Genomic DNA, 26,260 nt, shown 5'->3' with positions numbered 1-26,260 from the left:
ATTACACAACTTGTTAAGCCATGCTTGGAGATTGTCCTAAATACATCTCATCTTTCCTGAAAAGGGTCTCTGAACCCTACCACACCCGGTCAATTAATTTCACCAAATTCAAGGTACCAAAAGTTAACTCTGAACTTGGTAGATCTGCTTTTAGCTTCTGTGGCCCTAATAAATGGAATGACCTGCAAACAACATTAAAATTGACCACATTGGTACCCTTGAGTCGTTTTGAAACCTTGGTGAGCATGTAATACACATGTATGCCTTTTTTTTCTTCACGATATTGTATTTCTCGACAACTCTAACGTTTAATTACTCCCAAAATATTTATTCATTCATTCAAGTTTTATTTATTCTCGAAATTTCACTGATTTGTTACCTGAATGGTTATGTCTGCTTGTTTTTTGTGTGATTTTGATATGTAGAATATAGTGAAAAAGTCTCCTGTGGACAGGTGCTTACACTGTAAGCAAAACATCTACAAATTGTGCAATGTGATTGTGATATCTGGGGTGCATACATTTGTTAGACATACTATCAGTCCGACAAGCATTAGTCCGACAACACCGTCGCTCCCGACATGCATATACAGTATGGATGCCTGGGTGACTAACGGACGGGAGATGCAGGTTTTCATAGTAAATGCGACCTATGGTCGCAACAATATCTCACACTTATATAGCGCCTTTCTGACTACCCAAAGATGCTTTACATGAGGCAAGAGGAAGCAACAAAAATAAAAACAACTTTATTATCCCATGCCACCAAAAGCTCAAATGTCTTTAAGATATTCTTTTGTGGCTTACGCCCTTTTTTTTTTTTTTTAAAGGGACAGACAGTAGGCTGACAGGAAACGGGAGAGAGGTGGGGGAAGACATGCAGTAAAGGCCGTGTCGGGCTCGGGAGTCGAACCCGCGGCACACTGCGACTGGATTACCAGTCGGGTGCCCAGACGGTTACGCCACCGCCTGGGCTCAAATATCCTTTTGAACATAGTCCAATCCCCTTACACAATAGTCCACATTTCACATATAAAAGCCTGTATTCCAATACCTCAAAATCTCAGCCACTCCAGCATGGTGGTGTTACGATGACATTGGTGACCTGCTGAAATATGTGAAATTCGTGTAGACAATCACAATGTCAGTGTCTGCTGATAAATGAAACGTAACAATTTTCATTCAGAGTAAAAAACCTAGTGGTATTTAGGCCTTATTGTATTGAAAGATCTCCATAAAGTTGTGTGAAGTCCACAAGATCGATGGTCACATATTTCAGCAGGTCACCAATATCACCGAGTGTGAGTGAGCAAGTGGCCGAGATTTGGGGTATTGGAATTTAGAAGAAACATCAAGCAGAACCCGACTATGTCGGGGGAAGAGAAAAATAGAGAGACAGAGGAAACACAGGCAATAGTAGTAGCAATAGAAATAAACGTAATAGTGTAAGATAATATATAGTATAACAATGTCAGATAATACAGTATATAGTGGAATAAGAATGTTAAGATAAAATACAGTGTAGTGGTGTAATATAACATGGTAGCAGTGCATGGTTGTGATCTGTGAGGAGGCAGAGTCCATAGTCACATAGGCTCTGTGAAGAGGGTTACAGCAAAACATCAAATGGAGAGACAGTGATGGTTCTAATTTTACCATTATGATGAGAATGTTTTTATTTTATATTTATAAGTGAATAATGTAAGTCTGAACCAGGACCTTAAATTAAAATATGTCCAGACCACCAGAAAAATGTAATGGAAAAACCCCAAAGAAATTATCCTAATAGTTATAGAAATATAGGACAGTAAGAAACATTTTCAAAAACCTTAGGCCTAGTTGTCAAATATAGTGAGCTGTCAATTTAAGATAGAGCAATGGATAAACCTTTGAGAGAACGTTGAATGATACCAAATTAATCTATATACATTACCTTTCACAAATGACTGACTAAAGGATTTTATTTAAAGGGTATTTCACATACCCTTTCAATAAAATCCTTTAGTCACCTTAGCCAATCCTAGAAAAACCCTTTGAACACAATCCAGGCAATGGATAAAACACCTTGGTAAAGACGCAGGGATTCAGACCACACTGAATTATAAAGTTTAGGGGAATTTATATAAATTGATTCTCAGTGAAAAGATGTTACAGATCCAGGCTTGACATAGCGTTATTCCATGACTGACATCACAACATTATTCCACAGTTTTACAACTTCATATAGTAGTAGGGACAGAGACCAGGGGGTTAATCACCCATCTCTTCCAAAACAAGTCAACGAGATACTGCACTTTTCACCCTTCAGCGTGTATACAAGTCTTTTGTGAACAGTTCAAGTGGCATGACTGAGGTACCGATGCATTTCCATTGCTGACACACAGCAAAGGCCAGGTCTGGGTTGGTACCAGTGGGAGTGAGTGAATTCACACACTTCTGCAGATCAGCTTCCACCAACATGGAAGGAGGTGGTGTTAGAATGTGTTAGAAGGAGGTGGTGTTAGGAGGTGGTGTTAGGACGTGTTAGAAGGAGGTGGTGATAGAATGACGTGTTAGAAGGAGGTGGTTAGAAGTTGGTGGAAGCTGATCTGCTGATCTACTTGCACCTGCCATATATACAGGGGACTTCAATTCCCAACACAAGGTTTGGGGTTATACCGTTTGACCCAAAAGAGCCCCCAAGCTTCTTCTCTGCACGATGGAACACCTATATCAACCCAGACCTGGCCTTTTCCGTGGTCACCCACGTGTCCCCACATACATATTGCCTGCTACAAGCAAGGACAGTCACCAACATGTTGCCACAATGATGTCAGATCATATGAAGTAGTATAATAATGTTTAGATAAAATAATGTTGTGGTGTACTATGATATGGTCCATGGTCATGCTCTGTGATGAGGACGGGTCCACAGTCACTCTTGATAGGCAGCTGGGGGTCCATAATACAAGTCCATGGAACTGCAGATTGTGAGACAAAAATAAACACCGGGGAGTGGCTCCCCGGATGATGAGTTAGTGGCAGGCCTTACTGGACAGTGAGTCTTAATGTTTATTTATTTGACGGGGACAATGCTCATTAATTAATCAACATGTCAGTTTTCACATCCATGTAAATGGGACAGAGTTAGCCAAAAGATAGTTTACATCTGTAGTCCCTGAGCACGTTCTTAAAAATATCCATACAAAAACACATACAATACAAGTGTTGTAACAATCGCACTGAATGGAAATGACCCCACACAACCAAGGGGGGAGGAGACACTTTGACACACAATACCCAGTACATGACTTTCCTTTAAATTTTATACATATTTTCTAAATTTCACATGTCTTCTGCAGATCAGCTTCCACCACATAATGGAAGGAGGTGCATGGTGTTAGGAGGTGGTGTTAGAAGGAGGTGGTGTTAGAAGGAAATGGTAGAGGAGGTGGTGGAAGCTGATCTGCAGAAGACACACGGAAATGTGAATTCACTCACTACCGCTTTTACCTGCATTTGCTATCTATACAAGGGACTATCATTCCCAACACAAGGATTAGGGTTACAGCTAAACATCAAATGGAGAGACACTGATCCAATAAATAAACTTTTTCATGAAAACATTAAACGTTAGTTTCCGTCTCACAGATGAGGCATAACTTGTCCACAGGTCTTTCCAGTGTGCTCGTCTTGGCCTGCACACAAATGACCAGCCCCTTTCCTCAGGTATCATCTGTGTGACTCTAGACATACAGTAGCACTATAGTATCTATGCATAGTTTCATTACATAGAAATTAGGTTCTTAGCTTACATATGATACTTGACCATTTCCAGGCAGGCACTCTGTTGCTGGCTCCATGAAGAGGCCTGGTCCACGGTCACACACTTGAGGCAGCTGGGGGTACATAATAGAAGTGCATGGACCTGCAGAGTGGGAGACAAAGCTTTTCATAATAAAGTTTATTTGACACTTTTTTGACACTTCAATTAACCATACATTTAATGCTTGCGACCAGCAGCAATAACTTTGGTTTGATTCATGTATATGTGTTTCAAGCCTTATGGCCTGCTGTAAAACCTTTTGCCCTTCGGGAACACTAATAAACAACCTTGAACCTTGATACATGTCTTTCTTTTCATTTTTTGTACATAGATTTTCTAAATTTCACATGTCTTCTGCAGATCAGCTTCCAACACATCATGGAAGGAGGTGGTGTTTTTCACCCTTCAGTGTGTATACAAGTTTTTTGTGAACAGTTCAATTGGCATGACTGAGGTGCCGATGCATTTCCATTTCTGACACACGGCAAAGTAGTCCAGGCAAAATAGCTTTTCCAGACAGACTAATTAAAAGAGATTTTTTTTCAACAGATATCATTTCTATGAGGTGTCTAGAATAACATACTAAAAGTCCTAAGAAATCCTATATGCGGAAATATGTTTAATTCTCATCAATTCAAGATGTGTGCTAATACCTTGAGAAAACTAAACACCCTAATGGGCATTTTTTTTTCTTTTGTCCTATCACAATGAAACTTTCCACAATGAATCTTAACATGAAAACTAAACTTTTTTGTATTACAAGTTTCTCTGAAACGTAATTTGAATATGCAAATTAGCTTAATATATATTGAATATGCCCACATTTGCATATCACGAAAATTACTTTTCCCCAAAATGTATAATATTTACATTGTTGTTTGTTAATGATATCAAACACACTGATCAGACTTTCATGAACCATTTCATCGAAATATTGTGACTTCATAGAATAAAAAAAACACCATTCATATGTATGACAAATGTATGTATGACAAATGCATAAATCCGTCAAATCTTCCTCCAACCATCCTACTGCTAATGGTTGATGGCAATGCTGCTTTTGGACTGGCCTCTAACCTGAAACCTGCCGGGCTTGGTTGTACCTACCGGGGGCATAACCCCCACCAGCAGTGTCTCAGTCCATCCCAGTCTTCTTGTTCCTGTACTCTGCAGACACGCCTGAAGCTGTTGCAGGCTATCTCCCACCTCCAGGTAGACTCCATCACACATCTCCCACCTCCAGGTAGACTCCATCACACAGCTGTCTCCTCCAGGTAGACTCCATCACACATCTCCCACCTCCAGGTAGACTCCATCACACAGCTCTGTCACCTCCAGGTAGACTCCATCACACAGCTCTGTCTCCTCCAGGTAGACTCCATCACACAGCTCTGTCACCTCCAGGTAGACTCCATCACACAGCTCTGTCACCTCCAGGTAGACTCCATCACACAGCTCTGTCACCTCCAGGTAGACTCCATCACACAGCTCTGTCTCCTCCAGGTAGACTCCATCACACAGCTATGTCTCCTCCAGGTAGACCCCATCACACAGCTCTCCCACCTCCAGGTAGACTCCATCACACAGCTCTGTCTCCTCCAGGTAGACTCCATCACACAGCTCTGTCTCCTCCAGGTAGACTCCATCACACAGCTCTGTCTCCTCCAGGTAGACTCCATCACACATCTCCCACCTCCAGGTAGACTCCATCACACAGCTCTGTCACCTCCAGGTAGACTCCATCACACATCTCCCACCTCCAGGTAGACTCCATCACACAGCTCTGTCTCCTCCAGGTAGACTCCATCACACATCTCCCACCTCCAGGTAGACTCCATCACACAGCTCTGTCTCCTCCAGGTAGACTCCATCACACAGCTCTGTCTCCTCCAGGTAGACTCCATCACACATCTCCCACCTCCAGGTAGACTCCATCACACAGCTGTCTCCTCCAGGTAGACTCCATCACACAGCTGTCTCCTCCAGGTAGACTCCATCACACAGCTCTGTCTCCTCCAGGTAGACTCCATCACACAGCTCTGTCTCCTCCAGGTAGACTCCATCACACAGCTCTGTCTCCTCCAGGTAGACTCCATCACACAGCTCTGTCTCCTCCAGGTAGACTCCATCACACAGCTCTGTCACCTCCAGGTAGACTCCATCACACAGCTCTGTCACCTCCAGGTAGACCCCATCACACAGCTCTCCCACCTCCAGGTAGACTCCATCACACAGCTCTCCCACCTCCAGGTAGACTCCATCACACAGCTCTGTCTCCTCCAGGTATACTCCATCACACAGCTCTGTCTCCTCCAGGTAGACTCCATCACACAGCTCTGTCACCTCCAGGTAGACTCCATCACACAGCTCTGTCACCTCCAGGCAGACTCCATCACACAGCTCTGTCACCTCCAGGTAGACTCCATCACACAGCTCTGTCACCTCCAGGTAGACTCCATCACACAGCTCTGTCTCCTCCAGGTAGACTCCATCACACAGCTCTCCCACCTCCAGGTAGACTCCATCACACAGCTCTGTCTCCTCCAGGTAGACTCCATCAAACAGCTCTGTCACCTCCAGGTGGACTCCATCACACAGCTCTCCCACCTCCAGGTAGACTCCATCACACAGCTCTGTCTCCTCCAGGTAGACTCCATCACACAGCTCTGTCACCTCCAGGTAGACTCCATCACACAGCTCTCCCACCTCCAGGTAGACTCCATCACACAGCTCTGTCACCTCCAGGTAGACTCCATCACACAGCTCTGTCTCCTCCAGGTAGACTCCATCACACAGCTCTGTCACCTCCAGGTAGACTCCATCACACAGCTCTGTCTCCTCCAGGTAGACTCCATCACACAGCTCTGTCACCTCCAGGTAGACTCCATCACACAGCTCTCCCACCTCCAGGTAGACTCCATCACACAGCTCTGTCACCTCCAGGTAGACTCCATCACACAGCTCTGTCTCCTCCAGGTAGACTCCATCACACAGCTCTGTCACCTCCAGGTAGACTCCATCACACAGCTCTGTCTCCTCCAGGTAGACTCCATCACACAGCTCTGTCACCTCCAGGTAGACTCCATCACACAGCTCTCCCACCTCCAGGTAGACTCCATCACACAGCTCTGTCACCTCCAGGTAGACTCCATCACACAGCTCTGTCTCACACAGCTCTGTCTCCTCCAGGTAGACTCCATCACACAGATCTGTCTCCTCCAGGTAGACTCCATCACACAGCTCTGTCACCTCCAGGTAGACTCCATCACACAGCTCTGTCGCTACAATTATGTTGTGTGTTTCCTACTCCTTAAAGGTTTCACATGTGACATTAATTCATTTATTTTTAATGTCACAATGACACAATCCCTTTAATGTTTTGCAAATTCATCCATCCATTCATCTTCATCCGCTCATCCGAAGTCGGGTTGCAGAAAGTTCCAGACTTCTCTTTCCTGGGCCACGTTAGCAGGGGAACCTCCCCTGTTGTTGCTACCTTGTCGTGGTGGTGAGGCTTGTGTGCCTCTGTGACCCTGAGGACTATACCGGTGGGGGTTATGCCCCCGGTAGGTACAACCAAGCCCGGCAGGTCTCAGGTTAGAGGCCAGTCCAAAAGCAGCATTGCCATCAACCATTACCAGTAGGATGGTTGGAGGAAGATTTGACGGATTTATGCATTTGTCATACATATGAATGGTGTTTTTGATGTTATTCTATGAAGTCACAATATTTAGATGAAATGGTTCATGAAATACTGATCAGTGTGTTTGATATCATTAACAAACAACAATGTAAATATTATACATTTTGGGGAAAAGTAATTTTCGTGATATGCAAATGTGGGCATATTCAATATATATTAAGCTAATTTGCATATTCAAATTAAGTTTCAGAGAAACTTGTAATACAAAAAAGTTTAGTTTTCATGTTAAGATTCATTGTGGAAAGTTTCATTGTGATAGGACAAAAGAAAAAAAAAAGCCTATTAGGGTGTTTAGTTTTCTCGAGGTATTAGCACACATCTTGAATTGATGAGAATTAAACATACTTCCGCATCTAGGATTTCTTAGGACTTTTAGTATGTTATTCTAGACACCTCATAGAAATGATATCTGTTGAAAGAAATTCTCTTTTAATTAGTCTGACTTTTGGGTCTAAAATGGGCTAGATTGCCTGGCCTAAAGGCCAGGTCTGGGTTGGTACCAGTGGGAGTGAGTGAATTCACATCATCATATATCTTCTGCGGATCAGCTTCCACCAACATGGAAGGAGGTGGTGTTAGAAGGACGTGTTAGAAGGAGGTGGTGTTAGAAGAAGGTGGTTTTAGAAGTTGGTGGAAGCTGAGGTCTACTTGCACCTGCCATATACTGTATACAGGGGACTTCAATTCCCAACACAAGGTTTGGGGTTACAGCCAAACATCAAATGAAGAGACACAGAGCACACTACTGTTTGACCCAAAAGAGCCCAGCACGATGGAACACCCATACCTGGCCTTTGCCGTGGGTCAGCAATGGAATTATATCAGCACCTCAGTCTTGCCATTTCAGCTGTTCACAAAATAAGTCTCATACATGCTGAAAGGTGAAAAAGTGCAGTATCTTGTTGACTTGTATTGGAAGAGATGGGCGAGTACCTGTCTCTGCTTCAAGAGCCACAAAAATGCACTCGGATTAAGAAGAACCTGGCAACAGCAGACGTTATGATTATGGACGATTCAGTGCCAGAGAGCTTGTGGGTGTCGAGAAGAGTCAAGCAGATGATACCTGATGCAAAGGGAAGAGTCACATACCTAAGCCATTACGAGCAATGACATTCACCCACATGTCCCCACATACATAATGCCTGCTACAAGTGAGGACATTCAACATGTTGCCACAATGATGTCAGATCATATGAAGTGGTATAAATGTTAAGATAAAATACAGTGTTGTGGTGTACTATGATATGGTAGCAGTCCATGGTCATGCTCTGTGAGGAGGCCGGGTCCACAGTCACACTCTTGATAGGCTCAGTGAAGGCTCCGTGAAGAAGCCTGGTCCACAGTCATGGAACTGCAGAGTGGGAGACAAAAAATAACTCCGGGGAGTGTCTCCCCGGATGATGAATTAGTGGCAGGCCTTACTGGACTGAGTCTGTACAGTGTTAATAACAATCACACTGATGGGAAACGAACCCACGCAACCAAGGGGAGGAGGAGAAAAGGGAGGAGAAAAGGGAGGAGGGGATGGGGAAGGGAAGGGGTAGATGTAGAGTTCTCAATGGGCCTGAGAATTAAGGCCCGGCCCTACCCTACCCAGGCCGGCCCGAGGCTCAGCCCCGACCATAACAAGTACCAAAATGTTAGGCCAGTAGATGGTTCAATATACTGAGTGATTGTGTGAGAGAACGGACACCAAACAAGACAACGCCCTGGTAACATCTGTCCCAACAGCCATTTTATACTGACTTACCGTATAGCAGTTACATAGATGTAGTCATATCACTTTATAGTATATTAGTATAGTATATGGGCCATTCTACCGAATTAGTTCAAATTGCAGTCCCACAATGAAAAACGCAGTGTAGTGTTCAGACTTTTCACTGTAATGTCATAGTATGGTCTAATTAATCACAAAACATTAATTGAGATAATGTGAAATTAAATATATAAAAAACATACTTTATATGTTACTTCCTATTGGACGGTGGCTGTCCCAACCTCTAACCCCTAAAGTTCAATTCATGAAAAAGTAATGATTTGTCACTTTCCTAGATTTATTTTATAAGGAAGTTGAAATAATGAAATTGATTGATTTGTTTTAATTAAAAAAATATATATAAAAAATGCTGTCCCAATGCTGTTTTCATGTCACTACCGGAACAGAAAGAGTTTAAGTCCATAGATGGAGCCTGGTTTAAGCCACACCCCCACACTCTTCACTAAGAAGTGACAGACTTCATGGCCAAATGATGAGTTTTTTGGATTTTCTGCTAAATGTGATGTTTCTATTCATGTACATCAGTTTAAAGCTGTTTTTCTTAGGCATGTTTTGCCTAGCATTGTAGAGTAAAGCTAAAAACTAGATAAAATTGTCACTACCGAAACAGTCACTACAGAAACAATTAGTCACTAATTAGTGACATGATTGTTTCGGTAATGACAAAATTGGATGTTTATGCTTTTTAATGTACTTAATTCTGATTTCTATTTCATCATGTGGTCCAAATGTTTTATTTTATTGTTGTTTTATGTTTTATTAACCTTTATTTAACCAGTAAAATCACATTGAGACTGCGTCTCTTTTACAAGTGGAAACTGGCCAAGAAGAGGCAGAAATAAAAAAAAATACCACATTGTCAATGTTACATTTTATATATAATTTTATGCATAAATACAACAAGTCACCTGTCCTACTTTTTAGTAGCAGGGAAAAATACACCATATACACAATCTCCACGATCTGAGCCGATATAATAAATATATAGGCATGAACATAGGCTAGTACATATCCAAACATGTGCAAGTGTTGGATAGTACATCAAAGATGATCCTTTTGAAACTTCTCAAGGGAACTTTCAAAGCCAATTTTAGTCTGGACTGTAGATCATTCCACGACCAAGGGCCGAAGAAGGCCAGACATTTTTTACCCCCCTCGGATTTGAATGCTGGTACTACACACCGCAGCCAAGCATTTGACCTGAGGTTTAGGCCGTTTTGGACCAGGTCGAATTTGGATGAAATGTAAGACGGCAGGTCACCCAGAATTACTTTATAAATGAAAATATGGCAATGCTGAAGCCTGCGAGCTGCCAATGAGAACCAACCGACTGCAGCAAACAACGTGCAGTGATGTGTTCTGAAAGGTGCATTTGTTATGAATCTCAATGCAGCATGGTACAAGGGATCCAATTTGGTCAAGGTTGAGGAGCAGGCAAACCTATAAATGGTATCACCATAATCCAATTGGGACAGAAAGAGACCAATGACCAGTTTTTTACGAGCTGAACAAGCAAAACAATCCTTCAATCTGTAGAAGAAACCCAGAGTGAATTTAAGCTTTTTGCACAAGGAATCAATATGACATTTGAAAATACCAAATTTGAAAATACCAAAACAAAATGTAAAAAATGTGGCAGAGAGAGACAGAGTGAGAATGGAGGCAAAGGAGATGGTTGGGCTTCCACACGACCTAGCACCGAAGTGATCAGGCAGTAGTAGTTTAGTAGTAGCTTGAGCAAATGTAAAGCATCTTATGAGTTAATATTTAGCAAAATAGTTAAGTGACTATGGCATCGCATTGTAAAGACAATGCTGTGGTCACTAGCGAAACAGTGCAGTCACTACCGAAACACTGGTTTTATGAGTTATCAAACAATATATTAAGATCACGATTGGTTAGTTGTATGTGTAATGTCAACTACCAATAATGCAATATTCTTATAGTAAAATGTATAAAGTTGATTATATTGATTTCAATCAATATAATCAACTTTATACATTTTACAAAGAATATTGCGTTAAAATTTTGATTACTCTCAATAATTCAACATACATTTACAGTTTAAATGTATTCAATTGTGGAACCCCATAAATTCTTAAAAATGGTCTACAGGGGGGAATAAAAAATATAATGAATTTGAACAAATTCGGTAGAATGGCCCATATATGTATAGTTTCATTATATAGATATATACTGTTACGTTCTTAGCTTCCTCATGTTTCGTGTGTGTTCGTGTTGTTTTGTGTGTGATGTATTGCCATGCTTTTCGTTCGTTCTTAATGTAAATCGCTCTGGATTAAGAGTGTCTGCTAAATGCCTAAATTGTAATAAATTGCAAGATACTGCACTTGACTGAGGTAGCCTACTGATGCATTTACATTGCTGACACATGGCAAAGGCCAGGTCTGGGTTGGTATGGGTGTTCCATTGTGCAGAGTGGAAGCTTCTTTTGGGTCAAACAACGGTAGTGTGTTGGCGTTAGAGGCCCATTGGCGAGGGAGGGCAGAATCCATTTCTTGCGACCGACGGTCCGTCGCGACGCACCGTCGGCCGCTCGGTCCGTCGGTCCGTCGGTCCGTCGCGACGGTACGTCGGTCCGCCGGTCCGCCGGTCCGTCGGTCCGTCGGTCGTAACTCTGTCATTTCTCTACCGTTTTGGACGGGGGTGGGCTCATTTGAATCGTGTGGCCCCCCCGGGGGCGTCTATGGGGGTCTCGAGGTTCGGGGACCCCTGGGGACCCCCAGGGACCCCCAAATGGTAACTCTGTCATTTCTCTACCGTTTTGGACGGGGGTGGTCTCATTTGAATCGTGTCGCCCCCCTGGAGGTTTCTTTGGGGGTCTCAAGGTTCGGGGACCCCTGGGGACCCCTGGGGACCCCCAGGGACCCCCAAATGGTAACTCTGTCATTTCTCTACCGTTTTGGACGGGGGTGGTCTCATTTGAATCATGTCGCCCCCCTGGAGGTTTCTTTGGGGGTCTCAAGGTTCGGGGACCCCTGGGGACCCCCAGGGACCCCCAAATGGTAACTCTGTCATTTCTCTACCGTTTTGGACGGGGGTGGTCTCATTTGAATCGTGTCGCCCCCCTGGAGGTTTCTTTGGGGGTCTCAAGGTTCGGGGACCCCTGGGGACCCCCAGGGACCCCCAAATTTTAACTCTGTCATTTCTCTACCGTTTTGGACGGGGGTAGTCTCATTTGAATCGTGTCGCCCCCCTGGAGGTTTCTTTGGGGGTCTCAAGGTTCGGGGACCCCTGGGGACCCCCAGGGACCCCCAAATGGTAACTCTGTCATTTCTCTACCGTTTTGGACGGGGGTGGTCTCATTTGAATCGTGTCGCCCCCCTGGAGGTTTCTTTGGGGGTCTCAAGGTTCGGGGACCCCTGGGGACCCCCAGGGACCCCCAAATGGTAACTCTGTCATTTCTCTACCGTTTTGGACGGGGGTGGTCTCATTTGAATCGTGTCGCCCCCCTGGAGGTTTCTTTGGGGGTCTCAAGGTTCGGGGACCCCTGGGGACCCCTGGGGACCCCCAGGGACCCCCAAATTTTAACTCTGTCATTTCTCTACCGTTTTGGACGGGGGTAGTCTCATTTGAATCGTGTCGCCCCCCTGGAGGTTTCTTTGGGGGTCTCAAGGTTCGGGGACCCCTGGGGACCCCCAGGGACCCCCAAATGGTAACTCTGTCATTTCTCTACCGTTTTGGACGGGGGTGGTCTCATTTGAATCGTGTCGCCCCCCTGGAGGTTTCTTTGGGGGTCTCAAGGTTCGGGGACCCCTGGGGACCCCCAGGGACCCCCAAATGGTAACTCTGTCATTTCTCTACCGTTTTGGACGGGGGTGGTCTCATTTGAATCGTGTCGCCCCCCTGGAGGTTTCTTTGGGGGTCTCAAGGTTCGGGGACCCCTGGGGACCCCCAGGGACCCCCAAATTTTAACTCTGTCATTTCTTTACCGTTTTGGACGGGGGTAGTCTCATTTGAATCGTGTCGCCAACCTGGAGGTTTCTTTGGGGGTCTCAAGGTTCGGGGACCCCTGGGGACCCCTGGGGACCCCCAGGGACCCCCAAATGGTAACTCTGTCATTTCTCTACCGTTTTGGACGGGGGTGGTCTCATTTGAATCGTGTCGCCCCCCTGGAGGTTTCTTTGGGGGTCTCAAGGTTCGGGGACCCCTGGGGACCCCCAGGGACCCCCAAATGGTAACTCTGTCATTTCTCTACCGTTTTGGACGGGGGTGGGCTCATTTGAATCGTGTCGCCCCCCTGGAGGTTTCTTTGGGGGTCTCAAGGTTCGGGGACCCCTGGGGACCCCCAAATGGTATCTGTCATTTCTCTACCGTTTTGGACGGGGGTGGTCTCATTTGAATCGTGTCGCCCCCCTGGAGGTTTCTTTGGGGGTCTCAAGGTTCGGGGACCCCTGGGGACCCCCAAATGGTAACTCTGTCATTTCTCTACCGTTTTGGACGGGGGTGGTCTCATTTGAATCGTGTCGCCCCCCTGGAGGTTTCTTTGGGGGTCTCAAGGTTCGGGGACCCCTGGGGACCCCCAAATTGTAACTCTGTCATTTCTCTACCGTTTTGGACGGGGGTGGTCTCATTTGAATCGTGTCGCCCCCCTGGAGGTTTCTTTGGGGGTCTCAAGGTTCGGGGACCCCTGGGGACCCCTGGGGACCCCCAAATTGTAACTCTGTCATTTCTCTACCGTTTTGGACGGGGGTGGGCTCATTTGAATCGTGTGGCCCCCCCGGGGGCGTCTATGGGGGTCTCGAGGTTCGGGGACCCCTGGGGACCCCCAGGGACCCCCAAATGGTAACTCTGTCATTTCTCTACCGTTTTGGACGGGGGTGGGCTCATTTGAATCTTGTGCCCCCCCAGGGGGCGTCTATGGGGGTCTTGAGGTTCGGGGACCCCTGGGGGTCCTCAGGGGTCCCCGAACCTCTAGACCCCCATAGACGCCCCCGGGGGGGCCACACGATTCAAATGAGCCCACCCCCGTCCAAAACGGTAGAGAAATGACAGAGTTACAATGTGGGGGTCCCCAGGGGTCCCCAGGGGTCCCCGAACCTTGAGACCCCCAAAGAAACCTCCAGGGGGGCGACACGATTCAAATGAGCCCACCCCCGTCCAAAACGGTAGAGAAATGACAGAGTTACAATTTGGGGGTCCCCAGGGGTCCCCGAACCTTGAGACCCCCAAAGAAACCTCCAGGGGGGCGACACGATTCAAATGAGACCACCCCCGTCCAAAACGGTAGAGAAATGACAGAGTTACCATTTGGGGGTCCCTGGGGGTCCCCAGGGGTCCCCGAACCTTGAGACCCCCAAAGAAACCTCCAGGGGGGCGACACGATTCAAATGAGACCACCCCCGTCCAAAACGGTAGAGAAATGACAGAGTTACCATTTGGGGGTCCCCAGGGGTCCCCGAACCTTGAGACCCCCAAAGAAACCTCCAGGGGGGCGACACGATTCAAATGAGCCCACCCCCGTCCAAAACGGTAGAGAAATGACAGAGTTACCATTTGGGGGTCCCTGGGGGTCCCCAGGGGTCCCCGAACCTTGAGACCCCCAAAGAAACCTCCAGGGGGGGCGACACGATTCAAATGAGACCACCCCCGTCCAAAACGGTAGAGAAATGACAGAGTTACCATTTGGGGGTCCCTGGGGGTCCCCAGGGGTCCCCAGGGGTCCCCGAACCTTGAGACCCCCAAAGAAACCTCCAGGGGGGCGACACGATTCAAATGAGACCACCCCCGTCCAAAACGGTAGAGAAATGACAGAGTTACCATTTGGGGGTCCCCAGGGGTCCCCGAACCTTGAGACCCCCAAAGAAACCTCCAGGGGGGCGACACGATTCAAATGAGCCCACCCCCGTCCAAAACGGTAGAGAAATGACAGAGTTACCATTTGGGGGTCCCTGGGGGTCCCCAGGGGTCCCCGAACCTTGAGACCCCCAAAGAAACCTCCAGGGGGGCGACACGATTCAAATGAGACCACCCCCGTCCAAAACGGTAGAGAAATGACAGAGTTACCATTTGGGGGTCCCTGGGGGTCCCCAGGGGTCCCCGAACCTTGAGACCCCCAAAGAAACCTCCAGGGGGGCGACACGATTCAAATGAGACCACCCCCGTCCAAAACGGTAGAGAAATGACAGAGTTACCATTTGGGGGTCCCCAGGGGTCCCCGAACCTTGAGACCCCCAAAGAAACCTCCAGGGGGGCGACACGATTCAAATGAGCCCACCCCCGTCCAAAACGGTAGAGAAATGACAGAGTTACCATTTGGGGGTCCCTGGGGGTCCCCAGGGGTCCCCGAACCTTGAGACCCCCAAAGAAACCTCCAGGGGGGCGACACGATTCAAATGAGACCACCCCCGTCCAAAACGGTAGAGAAATGACAGAGTTACCATTTGGGGGTCCCTGGGGGTCCCCAGGGGTCCCCAGGGGTCCCCGAACCTTGAGACCCCCAAAGAAACCTCCAGGGGGGCGACACGATTCAAATGAGACCACCCCCGTCCAAAACGGTAGAGAAATGACAGAGTTACCATTTGGGGGTCCCTGGGGGTCCCCAGGGGTCCCCAGGGGTCCCCGAACCTTGAGACCCCCAAAGAAACCTCCAGGGGGGCGACACGATTCAAATGAGACCACCCCCGTCCAAAACGGTAGAGAAATGACAGAGTTACCATTTGGGGGTCCCTGGGGGTCCCCAGGGGTCCCCGAACCTCGAGACCCCCATAGACGCCCCCGGGGGGGCCACACGATTCAAATGAGCCCACCCCCGTCCAAAACGGTAGAGAAATGACAGAGTTACGACCGACGGACCGACGGACTGGCGGACCGGCGGACCGACGGACCGTCGCGACGGACCGACGGACCGACGGACCGACCGGCCGACGGTGCGTCGCGACGGACCGTCGGTCGCAAGAAATGGATTCTGCCCTTGCTGCCATTGGCTCTGTGTCACTCCATTTGATGATGTTTGGCTTCCCCAATCCTTGTATTGGGAATTGAAGTCCCCCTTTATAGAAGGCAGGCACATTTATTTGAGACATGCTTGTGAAGAGTCTGCATGCCTATGCTATTAACTCATTTTGGATTTTTTTCAGAAGAAGTTGGTGGAAGCTGATCTAGATCTTCTTCTAGGTGGTATTAGAAGAAGGTGGTGGAAGTTCATCTGCAGAAGACATATGATAATGTGAATTCAATTCACTCCTGCTGGTATTTGCACCTGCCATATATACAGGGGACTTCAATTCCCAACACAAGGATTGGGGTTACAACCCCACTGTCTTTGATTGTCTAAAGTCAAAGATAGTGAGTTAACAACCAATATATTAAGATCATGATTGGTTTGGTGTATGTGTAATGTCAACTACCAATATTGCAATATTCTTTGTAAAATGTATAAAGTTGATTATATTGATTTCAAATCAATATAATCAACTTTATACATTTTACAAAGAATATTGCGTTTAGATTTTGATTACTCCCAATAATTCAACATGAAGTTAAAATTTCAATTTAAATGCATTTAATTGTGGAACCACCTACCTAAACTCTTAAAAAAGGTATTATCTCATTTTGGATACAACATAAATCATTTCAGTTTTTCTCCTCTGGTGAAAAGTTGGAGGCTGCGCGATGGCAGTCCCTCAGTCAAATCTGGTCACATCTATACTCTTCTGTAGATCAGCTTCCACCAACATGGAAAGAGGTGGTGTTAGGACGTGTCAGAAAGAGGTGGTATTAGAAGGTGGTGGTATTAGAAGAAGTTGGCGGAAGTTCATCTGCAGAAGACATGATAATGTGAATTCCTTCACCCCTGCTGGTATTTGCAGCTGCCATATATACAGGAGACTTCAATTCCCAACACAAGGATTGGGGTTACAACCAAACATCATCAATTGGAGAGACACAGAGCCAATGGGCCTCTAGCAGCAACACACTACTGTTGTTTGACCCAAAAGAGCCCCCAAGCTTCTTACAGTATAGTATCCATACAGTATAGCAAGCCAAATAAATATAAAACTTTTTTGATAATGATTGGAACGGCCCAGGGTTTCCCGTCTGCTTTAATTGCCAGCCAGCCAGCCAGCCGTGAAACAGCCTTCGGTTTTAGCGCTCCATTTACCTGGAATCAATTACAATAGACTTCAATAATGGACTCCATGATGTCATTGCATGGGGCAATTTATAAACTTGCAAGCTAATCTTGTTTTCATTTGTTACCGTTTAAAATGAGATGACAGTATTGTTTTCACACCGTTCTATGCTTGTTTTTACTGTATATAACACATTTCATGCTGCTGTTCTTATTTTTAATATTACACTGCTTATGTATTATGCCTTTTGTAATCTTGTAATACGCAGTTCAATGTATTTCCAAGAAAAGAAGGACGTACTCACAGTTTGTACTTAAGTAAAAGTACAGTATCATTACCAAATCGTATACATAGTCTGGTTTGGTATTCAAGAATTACTCGAGTAAAAGTACAAAAGTATTGGCACCAAAATATACTTAAAGTACTAATTGGATAAAAACGTCAAAGAATATATATGAAATAATATATATATATTCAAAGATTTGCACCACATTTTCACCATTCAAAACAAATAGCAGGTCTACAAGCTCGTAGCGGGTTCCCGTCCTGAATGGGTCAAGTAAATCATCCTTGTACTTAATTCTTCCACCACTGAATATAAAATATGATGCTGGGTGTTTGTGCACGGTTAGAGAGAGAGCAGGGGGTGCCGAGTGGTACTCACTGTGATGTCCATCCTGTCTGCGCAGTGGGTCCTTGGTGCTCTGTCTGCGCAGTGGGTCCATGGTGCTCTGTCTGCGCAGTGGGTCCTTGGTGCTCTGTCTGCGCAGTGGGTCCTTGGTGCTCTGTCTGCGCAGTGGGTCCTTGGTGCTCTGTCTGCGCAGTGGGTCCTTGGTTCTCTGTCTGCGCAGTGGGTCCATGGTGCTCTGTCTGCGCAGTGGGTCCTTGGTGCTCTGTCTGCGCAGTGGGTCCTTGGTGCTCTGTCTGCGCAGTGGGTCGTTGCTGTGCAGGAGTAGCGAAGACATTGAGCGAGGTTTCCATAAACTGTGCCCTACACGTAAAAAATTAAAATAAAAGTTAAAAGATATACTGATGATAACAAAGTAAATAAGTAACCACAGCAAAATCCCAAACAAGCAGTAATGTGTGTGTGTGTGTGTGTGTGTGTGTGTGTGTGTGACTGTGTGTGTGTGTGTGTGTGTGTGTGTGTGTGTGTGTGTGTGTGTGTGTGTGTGTGTGTGTGTGTGTGTGTGCGTGCGCGTGCGTGCACAATATAACAAATCTACTTCAATGTGGCTACACAGTATATAAAAAATGGCAGGCAAGATAAGATAATAAGGTGACAAGTTTATAATTAGCTCTCCTATGAAAGGGCGGGTCGGACCGAGGACACCAACTATTATACCGAAATTATATTGGGGAAAGAAAAGGGGACAACTCAATGTATTATACCTCCTGTAAACCCTCTAGTGCGTGACTTAAACTTTAAATAGCCTATTTAGGGATTGGCTTCAGGTTTATCCAACAATACAATAGTTATTGTATAGTCAAGGCTAGCCCTCCAAGCAGAACCCAAATGCTACTGAAGTTTCTGACATTTGTTCGACCCAGTGCATTGGGTCCTGTTCCACTTCGTCCATGCCACCTGATTAAAACATTTACTGGCTCATGTTTACATGTTTACCGCCTCCCCGCGCTCTTTGACGATATTCTTCAGTATGAGGCTTTCTGAATATGTAAAGTATAAGTACCCATACATGCCGCTGCGAATATCTCCTGTGGCGCGGAAGCCGTTAAGTATTTTTAATATATGTTTGCCCGATTTGGAAGCTTGGATTCTTCTTTTCCTTCCTTGTTTATTGACACCTCATTGTACCGCCTATCTGGCTAGCTAGTGGCGCTATAGCTATGACACAACAGATCAGAGGCAGGGACGTAGCCTCACAAGCCAACCGCACACCGGGAGGCGGTACAATAAACGGTAAACAAACAAGAAGAAATAAAGCGACCAAATCGGTCAAACAAAGATTAAAAATACTTAACGGCTTCCGCGCCACAGGAGATATTCGCAGCTGGATGTATAGCTACTTAAAGTTACCGAATTCAGAATAACTCAAGGAAAATAATGGCGTCACATGCCGCGGGTCCTATTTTAGAGAGAATCTCCACTTCCGCATATAGGAATTTCCATACGAAAATACAGTAGTGAGCAGGGACCCAACGTAAAACTCAACAAAATATCAAAAAAGTTTTACGTAGGGTCCCGAAAGGGGCTAAGTCAAGGCAGTGGAGGTAAACATACACACCAATAAACACCCAAAGGTCCCAACAACAGAGGAAAGTCGTGTGCAGCAGGGCGGACCCGGCCATGAACAAGGTAACAGATTGTTACAGATTAGAGAAAACAATTAAAACGTGCCAGTATAGAAAACAACTCAAATGTCTACAGTAACTGCCTATACAAACTAAATGGATAACTCAATTTAACAACAACATAAATCCACAGCCAAATACAGATAATTCTGGGGGTCCTTGACATGAAATAGTTTGAGCACCACTGACATAGAAACAGTTTTTTCAGAAATATGTCATGATTTAGAAGACATTTGTAAAATCTGTTCTCAGGTCTAAATGGGTTAAGGAAACGGAAAAACACATTAGTTGCCAGCCCTGGTATAAGCAAACACTGCATTCAAATCATTATTAAAAGAACAAAAACTACTTTGATTTGCAGTGATACTACAGCACAATCAATGCGAGGGCAAGGCCGGGGACATAAACAGCACCACAGCTACAAGAAAAGACAGTGATATTACAAAACTAAAAGTGCATTTAAATACACAGATACAGGTAGAATGTACAACACATGTATGCTTTTTACCGGTATCTCCACGCCTCTATAGACACAGCAGCAGAGCACTTCATTTGTGGTCAACTCATTTGAAGACATTAATGTTGACACAGAATAAAGTGCTAAAACAACCAAAAGCCAGTGGCAGCATCAGCTGCAACAAACATTTTGGCCTACCATGCTTGATGAACAGTGAACACCATTCTGTCAAAATGGCTTCTTCTTCTTCTTCTTGTTTTACGGCAGTTGGCATCCAGTTGTTGGTGCATTACCGCCACCTTGTGAGTGTGACCCAAATCTTGGATCAGCCAACAACCAGACATCACCTCAGACAACAGCAACATTATGAAAATTACACAGATATAAGGTTAGTGTTCTATAGGGTTAACAAAACTCACTTTTTATTGAAGGATTGGGTTAATAAAGGAATTCTTACATTGGGCCCCTTATGAAAAGAATACTCTCTTAGGTAAATTGGTTGATGATCTACCGGTAGTTACAGAATCCGGCCTTCCCAGATCTACATTCTGGCAATATTTGGAATTGGGGTTTGAACTCACCATCTCCCGATCATGTGGCAGCATTCTAACACACTGAGCCACTGGGTCCAGACAATTCACACTGCTTTTTTGTTTGTTTTATGTGAGATCAGCCTAAGAGTCATAGGATTTTCTGTACAGCATTTCAACTGCCGAAAGCCTGGATTGAACCAGGGACCTTTAAATATTCAGTCTAATGCTCTTACCAACTGCGCTATTTCGGCTTGTAAGTGTCACATCCAGAATATATTTTTCAATGTTGATAGATAAAAAGCGTCTTATTTGTTTACAAACTAATGTCCAATGGTCAAGGTCTCATATTCTCCTGAACTTTGACCCAGGCCGGATTCATAATTGTCACCTTATGCTCCAGATCATCATTTTACTCTTAACCTACTGCCTGTTGTTCTCCTTATCATCTATAATGTCATGTCATTCATATGTTTATGGTCAAAATATGTTTTCATCTGTCCCATTTAATATCTTGTTGACTCCTTATTCAGTCTCCATGGGGTCTGCCTTCAGCCACAAACTTTCAATACTGTAGGCGCTGTTTTTAATTTGATATGCAGCTGCTGTGTTATCAGTCTAGTTTGACCTTGGCCTAGTAACTTGGTGCATGGAAAGAAGTTATCTACAGGTTGCCTGGTAACGCCTGCCTAGGCGCTGCCGCTCTCCAGGCTTCAATGGGCATCCCTGTGCGGGACAGAGGACATGAGCGCCATCCTCATCATCTAGGCGTTGGACTAATGAGGGAGCGCCAACACTGGTTTTGTCATCTGACATTGCGGACATGAAACATCTCCAGCCAATGAACTTGATATCAACCAATCTGACGTGATCTGCAGTATTTAGCCTGGAACAATACTGTGAAGAGGAGTTCAGTTCAGTTCAGTTCCGGAGTTTAGCTCAGCTTCGGTGATTCATTTGGAATCAACAATTGATTATTCTAAATTATATTGATGTAAATAATATTCTGAACCTGTAGCACATTCTCTATGTAAATTTACTATATACCTACTAAAATAATTGTTAAACCTTAAGCTCTCTCCGAAACTTATTTCATCCTGCCTCCAAATAATTTTTGTCTCCACCAGGCCGAAGGCATGGGGGGGAGAGTATGTTTTGCACTCCGTCCGTCCGTCCGTCCGTCCGTGTGTGTGTGTGTGTGTGTGTGTGTGTGTGTGTGTGTGTGTGTGTGTGTGTCCGTCCGTGTGTCCGTGAGCAGCTAATCTCGGCCACCGTTAACCCGGTCGATGCCAAATCTTGCACACACACTCCCTGGATGCCAACGATGAACCTCTGCCCCAAACTTTCCAGAAGGGCCTGTTATAGCGCCACCAGGAGGCCGCTTTGTGCAAAACAAGTTTTTGCACAGTACACCTACAGATTTTGTCCAAACATCACGCAAATTGGTACACAGTCTCTCTAGAGCCATTCAACCAAACCGGTCTTTCAGATTTCTCACACTCCATCCTGATTGGTTAAGATTGGCTTCCAAAGTTCACAGGAGTGCTCAGTTTCAAACAAAATGCTGCAAATCATGAACACATCGCGTGATTTCCGTGAAATTGTGCACCCACATTCCCACTAGGCCGAGGACGAAATGCCACATGAACAATTTCAACTCAGCCTCAAGGTGGCGCTATAACTGGCCGAAAAGTGTTTTTACCTCTAACTGCACGGATCTGTGGATAACTTTGTATGCCAACTCCCTAGAGGCCAAGGAAAAACCTTTGCCTGGAATTTTTCACATCTGCTCTTTATAGCGCCACCAGGAGGCCGACATATGTAAAACACATTTTCTATTATTACTCCTTCAGATTTTATCCAAATTTCACGCAAATCGCTATACACTATCTCCATAGTCATGTGATCAACACGGAGCGGCACCATTTCCCATCTTCCATCCTGATTGGCTAAGATTGGCTTCCAAAGCTCACACGATTCGTCCATTTCGAAAAAAGGCCACAAATCACAAACATGTGCAATTTCCGTTAAATTATACACGCACATTTTCACTAGGCCGAGGACGACATGCCACATTTTATTCCTCAAAATCAGCCTCACGGTGGCGCTATAACAGGCCAATTCCTGTTTTTAGCTATAACTGCATCGATCTGTATACAACTTATGTATGCACACATGGAAAAACATTGTACCTGCATCCCTCCAACACGAACCTCCGGCCCAAATCTTCCTCAACAGCCTGTTATAGCGCCACCATGAGGCCACAACCTGACCTGCCCTGGTGGAGACCTGTGCCGATTGGCACTTTGTCTAGTTCTTATTCTTATTCTTATTCTTATTCTTATTTTGCTTTTAAGAGAGATTTGTTTACACGTTTTCTTTATACTAATGTAGGGTTTATTATTGTGCACTTTCCGTTTTGGCAAATCCATGGAGAGTTCCGTAGATTTAGAGTTGTTCAGCTTTTTAGTCAGCCTGTATACAAGTGAACGGCAGTGTATTATAATGTATTATAATTGGTTTCACTATGGACATAGAAACGGTTATTTTTGTGTTTCATGTACAGTATGTAGGTGAATGGATTATGTTGGAGAGTGAGGGAGGTACTGATGGCTGGCAGTATGAGGGAGAGTGAAGGCTGAAGGGGTACTAATGGCTGGCAGTATGAAGGAGAGTGAGGGTGGTACTGATGGCTGACAGTATGAGGGAGAGTGATGGTGGCACTGATGGGTGACAGTATGAGGGAGAGTGAGGGAGGTACTGATGGGTGGCAGTATGAGGGAGAGTGAGGGAGGTACTAATGGCTGGCAGTATGAAGGAGAGTGAGGGTGGTACTGATGGCTGACAGTATGAGGGAGTTATTGATGGCTGGCAGTATGAGGGAGAGTGAGGGAGTTATTGATGGCTGGCAGTATGAGGGAGAGTGAGGGAGGTACTGATGGCTGGCAGTATGAGGGAGAGTGAGGGAGGTACTGATGGCTGGCAGTATGAGGGAGAGTTAAGGAGGTACTGAAGGCTGGCAGTGATGCGTGAATGACTGAATGCAGACATGCCTGTGAGATTGACAGATCTTTGCCCAGACCTGCCCCTCCTTCCTTATTGGATCACCTCGCCCACGCCCTGATCCCAATTGCTGGGCAATGATCCTGTTCTTCTACAAATGCTCAGTCAAACGTGTACTCTGGTGGGGACGGCGGCAGCTTTCAGTCAAACGTGTACTCTGGTGGGGACGGCGGCAGCTTTCAGTCAAACGTGTACTCTGGTGGGGACGACGGCAGCTTTCAGTCAAACGTGTACTCTGGTGGGGACGACGGCAGCTTTCAGTCAAACGTGTACTCTGGTGGGGACGACGGCAGCTTTCTGTCAAACATGTACTCTGGTGGGGACGTCGACGGTAGCTTTCGCAGCAGACACTATTTCCTCTAAAATGTAAACCGGCGTCCTGAAGCCATATTGTCTAAACGGGGGGAAAAAAGAGCAATAATAAAAATTATACTTAAGTATAATTATTAAAGGAGCTACTGAGGGGGGGTGATCCCATGGTTGGACCTGGCTGACGGGACGCGCTGATGTTAATTTGTACTGTTGGCTGTGTGTCAGTGCTCCAATGATATAACACAGGCAGGTCTTCATGCTTTTTAAAGATTTATTGCTTCACCCGTTCAGTGTTCACCATAGTACAGCATCTGTGTGATTTCATAGACGGACCATAATTAGACACAAACGATGAATAATATTTCAGACTGACAAATGTTTTGCGCCACAGTATTTGAACAGCATAACGTACCTGCGGTCAAAAACCATTGCCCTTCCGGGTCAAGCCTCCCTACCAATGCCAGTGAAGCAGACGCTTATAAAGCCAACAGCGCCACCCCATGGTCACAAATTAATTTAGACAATTACACTCATTTGGCCGTTACAATAATTATCAATACTGCAATTTAGTTGAGTAAAATTATTATCTATTTAAAGATTTCAAATGTATAAAAATGTTTAGAAAATAGCAAATCCACAAGCTCACAATGCGTCAACCAATACCCCCATGCCCTATACCCCCATTTTATATTGTAAAATCACTGTTCATTTTCATTTCATTTCATAATCACATTTAATTCCAATAGAATTTAGCTGGGGACCCCCTGGAACTCTCTCAAGGACCTCTTTGGACCTCTGTGTGAGGCATGTATTCATCAAGCAGAGGCAGCAGTGGTGAAAACATTTTGGTTGATTTTGTCCACTAGAGGGCGCCAGACCTCAGATCTTCATCAGATTTTCTGGACACATTACTGTAGGGTTTTACCCCTTAATTACCAAGATATTAAGAGTGGGTTAATAATAAATGACATAAGCGATCATTTGCCTGTATTTGTAACATTCAACAGTCAAATAAAGAGTAAGAGAGAGGAAAATTGCCACAGATATGTTAGGGTAAGAACGGAGGAATCAATAAATAAATTAAGAAATGACCTCTTAAATGAAGAATGGAAAGGAGTGTATACAGAAGGGGTAAATGATGCATATGAGTCATTTTTGAATTGTTTTCTATTACATTATGATAAACGGTGCCCAATAACACAGTGCAGAAATAAGAATAGGTACTGTAAGGCCCAATCCCAATCCACTCCCTTGCTGACTCAATGAGCCCTCACTGACTTAGCTGCGCGTTCATGTGAAGTCTGCGAGGGCTTGAGGGATGTCCCATTTGAAATCGGTAAGTCAGTGAGGGCTCAGCCCCGCCCCTTTATGTGCCCTTTGCCAAAGTCAGCGTCGATGCTGACTTTAGGCTGACTTTGGCAAATAAATTACCCACAGTTCATAGCGTTACCAGTGGAATGAGGGGGATCCTCCGAACGTCAATAATTTAGGTATGCAAATTAGTTATGTATCGCGATTAGAATGTCAACAAACACAATAGTGCTTTCTTACTGTTCTCAAAAGGAGACGGAGTGGAAGGATATAGGCTATATATTTAATAACAATAATAATATTAAGGGAAACATGATGAGAAATGACTAATGAGCAAAGTAAAAGAATATGGAAATGAAATGTATAATGCACATTATTATATATGAATATTACAACTCATATCACACAGGAAAGTGTATTTATTAAACTAATAATAAAACGATCATCTTAAATACTAAAATAGACATGATAGACATGTATAAATAGGCTAAGCATGTAGGTAGGCACTGGCTGTGAATGAGGACAGTTTGTATAAAGTGATGCAAAGTGTCATGAATGGCGGACTCATCTTCAAAGTGCTGTCCCATTTCTTTCACAACAATTTGGAGCCCTTGCAGCCTCTCACCCTCAAGCACTTACAGCTGACGTCACTAAAGTCAATGAGGGTTCAGGGCTCAGGGCTTGAGGGAGGCAATTGGGATTGGGCCTAAGAGCCATTTGAGCCTATCTTTGCCTATCTATGTTGCCATGGTTACAGGGAGGGAGGGTATTTAACCCTGGGCTGGCCCTAATTAGTCTCAGGTGTTGCCAGTGGCAGAGGTAAACCAGTTTTTGACTGTGTTCATGAGGGCTGGTGATCTGTATCCTATCCTGTGCGTTTGATGATTTAATGTT

The sequence above is a fragment of the Protomyctophum parallelum genome (assembly GCF_964188405.1).
Source record: "Protomyctophum parallelum genome assembly, chromosome: 1".
Taxonomy (NCBI): Eukaryota; Metazoa; Chordata; class Actinopteri; order Myctophiformes; family Myctophidae; genus Protomyctophum; species Protomyctophum parallelum.
The sequence above is the reverse complement of the archived record's forward strand: the minus strand, read 5'-3'. Positions refer to the sequence as shown.